Source organism: Caenorhabditis remanei, chromosome III (assembly GCF_010183535.1).
Source record: "Caenorhabditis remanei strain PX506 chromosome III, whole genome shotgun sequence".
NCBI lineage: Eukaryota > Metazoa > Nematoda > Chromadorea > Rhabditida > Rhabditidae > Caenorhabditis > Caenorhabditis remanei.
The window spans coordinates 15242930-15246885 of NC_071330.1; positions in this window are offsets into that span (position 1 = coordinate 15242930).

Genomic DNA, 3956 nt, shown 5'->3' on the forward strand with positions numbered 1-3956 from the left:
AGAAAAATGAACTTATTTTCAAGGTTTCTCACATCTTACTGTTCAAATGGTATTAAAATGAGCTCTCCACGATCATTTTGAGCCTAGTTATGAGTCTGGGGCACCTACGGCGCTTCAAAAACAGTAAGACTTCAAAAAAACTCAATTTTGACAGATTTTGAGACGGAAAACTATGAAAATTCTGGTTGTTTTGATCAAAACAATGATTTCAACTCTAAAAACTTCAAAATTCCTCAAAAATCAACTAAACACTTTCGCTACGGTAACTCGGAGTCTCTACAGTAACCCGATTCTACAGTAATCTACAGTATCCCTCTGCTATGATTCATATCTACAGTAATCCTTACCTCAAAACTCTTCCAGCTGACACCAGTGATAGCAAATTAGAATTTTATAAAAATAGAAGACAAGACGCACATTCCGTTAGCACATCTGGACAAACTGTGATATTTGGGGGACCGGGAAGGGTATATATAGTGCCAATAGGCACCGCCCACTTCTGCGTTCTCCCTCTTTCTCTCCTGTTCTCTATTTCACCATCGGCCGCCACCGTTATGATTACAATTGTTTATCTATGATCACTTACTTTAGAGAAAGGTCATTTGTTTAAATGTTGGGGAGTGTAATACGAGACGTTTTAGGGGTCTGTCACATGTCAGTCTCTTTTTGTCCTTTTCCGCCTGTTCTATTTCTCCGAGGGAGAGTGTAAACAACCAGGATGAAGGACATATTTTTCTCTTTGAGGTAGGCGGGGGCCCAAGTCTTTTCATTCCCGGAAATAAACAATTGCAATCATACAAAAACGTTCCCGTAAAACACTTAAAGATTGGGGGCTCTTTTTCCAAAGGTACGGTTCAATAAGTCGGGGGTTCGATTCCCACAGTGGTCAAAACTTTTTGAATCTTTTTTGCTTGTTTTTTCGGTTTCTACGTGTCAGATAACCTATAAATTCGTTGTTTTTGAGTATTTTTACCCTAGAAATCGTAATTTTTCGAAAGTTTTCGATTCTGGCCGAGTGGTTAAGGTAGAATTGCCTATTGATCAAAAAGTCGGGGGTTCGATCCCCGTGGTGGTCAAAACTTTTGAATATTTTTTTTGCTCGCTTTTTGCGGGTTCTGCATGTCGAGTAACCTAAAAATTCGTTGTTTTTGAGTATTTTTACCCTAGAAATCGCTATTTTCGAAAATTTGATTCTGGCCGAGTGGTTAAGGTAGAATTCCCTATCGCTCAAAAGGACGGGGGTTCGATCCCCGTGGTGGTAAAACTTTTTGAATTTTTTTTGCTTGTTTGTTCTGGATTCTACGTGTCGAGTAACCTAAAAATTCGTTGTTTTTGAGTATTTTAACCCCAAAATCGCAATTTTTCGAAAAAATTTTATTCTGGCCAAGTGGTTAAGGTAGAATTCCCTATCGTTCAAAAGGTCGGGGGTTCGATCCCCACAGTGGTCAAAACTAAAAATGTAGAAGTTTACGGATTCCCAAGGCTCAAGTTAACTACAGTAACCGTTAAAAAATGTTTTAAATTGAAAATTTCCCCCCTCAGTTGTGTCAAATGATGACATTTTAGTGCCATGATGGCCGAATTGTCGGATTCTAGGCCACGACTTCTTTTCTTTGATCAGTGTAGTAATTTGTGTCATTTTTGAGTACTTTTACCCCAAAATCGCAATTTTTCGAAAACTTTTGATTCCGGCCGAGTGGTTATGGTAGAATTCCCTATCGCTCAACAGGTCGGGGGTTCGATCCCCGTGGTGGTCAAAACTTTTTGAATCTTTTTCTGCTTGTTTTTATCGGGTTTACATGTCAAATAACCTAAAAATTCGTTGTTTTTAAGTATTTTTACCCCAAAATCGCGATTTTTCGAAAACTTTCGAGTTTTGACCGAGTGGTGAAGGTAGAATTCCCTATTGTTCAAAAGGTCGGGGGTTCGATCCCCTCAGTGGTCAAAACTTTTTGAATCTTTTTTTGCTTGTTTTTTTCGGATTCTACGTGGCAAATAACCTAAAAATCTGCTATTTTCGAGTATTTTTACCCAAAAAATTGCAATTTTTCGAAAATTTGTTTAAACAACAGTATATATACGTATAAAAGAACATTTATATATGGAAAGTGATAGAATGTAAAGAGTAAAAATAATACATAATGAACCGAGGTAGAGTTTTCACAACGTTTAACTCTTATCGAAATATCGTCTAGAATAGGAAAACAGTAGGTTGCACTTTGTCGTCTGTTGAGTTTCCAAAGGATTTCCGCACCAATAGTTTGAAGATGTTGTTGATATCAAACATCGAACATCCCATTCATTTTTCTCAGGTGGAATGTATTTGCCATTGACAAAAACCAAGTTTTGCAACGCAAGAAATGCTTTGGTGTTGAATGAGTGGTGAAGCAAAGGCATTCAGCAGCAGTCAGTGAACAGATGGCAAGAAGTCGAGTAATGGTGCCAGAGGTGGTTCGCGATATGATATCGATGTGCTCCATTTCGTGTTCCGCTTCTGGTGAATCAATCTGCGTCCAATCCCTCTTTTTCGAGCCTGTAAAATAGAAATGTCGGTCAGAATTTTCTTCAGGAAATTAAAATGAGACCGTTACTGCTCAATTTTCTATGAAATTTGGAGATTTTGTTTGAGGGTATGCCGATCAGAGTTGAGCGGAATGCGGTTTCTGAAATGGCGGAAGGCGGAAGGCGGAAAGCGGAAGGCGGAATTGAAAAAATATCGGCGGAAAGCGGAGAGCGGAAGGCGGAAGCGAAAAATTTTTTTTGGCGGAAGGCGGAAAGCGGAATGGAAAAAAATGTCAAAAGGCGGAAGGCGGAATACAATGTCGCTTTCAAAAATACGATTTTGGTCTTATTTTGTAGTAAAAAACCCTAAAATGGTTAAATTTGTGTTAAATTTTGTTTTTTCGGTAGATACTGGTAGCTTTGCTGCAAAAAACCTCAAAAATATCAGTAAATTGGAATAGGTGATCAAATTTTTCAAGCTGAGGAAAAAATCTTTAAACAGCGGAAGGCGGAAAGCGGAAATAGGAAAATTTATGGCGGAAAGCGGAAAGCGGAAGGCGGAATAAAATATTTTTTGGCGGAAAGCGGAAAGCGGAAGGCGGAAAGCGGAAGGCGGAAGGCGGAAGGCGGAATTCCGCTCAACTCTGATGGTAATGCTGATTGTCCCATACTTGTCAACGGGCCGAAACGGGACGACACGGGCCGGCTTGTAACTCGCGTCAAAATGAATATTATGAGCTGAAAAATATACCAAAATGTAGTTCTCGACGAGTTCTATGCCCGTAACCTACTACGGGCCGGATGGCAATTCGTTAATGTGCCGCAGGCCGGGAAAAAGTGCCAAAAAACGCGAAAATGGCCAAAAAAGCCATTCTAGCCCGGCCCGCGGCATATTAACGAATAGACCTCCGGCCCGTAGTAGGTCACGGGCATAGAACTCGTCGAGATCTACATTTTGGTATATTTTTCAGCTCATAATATCCATTTTGACGCGAGTTACGAGCCGGCCCGTTTCGGCCCGGTTGACAAGTATGGATTGTCCTACTAAGAAAGTGTTTTTTTTTGGGTTTTTGAGAAGTTTAGACGCTAAAAATCATATTTTTCAGCATTTTTCACATCAGAAACAGTGAAAACATCAGATTTTACGATCATTTTGAGCCTAGTCATGAGTCTGGGGCACCTGCGGCGCTTGAAAAACAGTAAGACCACCAGAAAATTCATTTTTGACAGGTTTTGAGCGGGTTTTTCTATTGGTTACAGTGATTTCAACTCTAAAAATTTGAAATTTGCTCAAAAATCGTGTTTTCAGACAATTAGAGGTGCTCTTACCTTTTAGGAGTCCATAAATAATGAAAAATCGATAAATAATAGAGTATTAGAATTCAAATAAAATCAGATTAATATAATAAGTTGTCGACGTTCATACAGTAGATCATCAGAGTGGGGAATGAAGG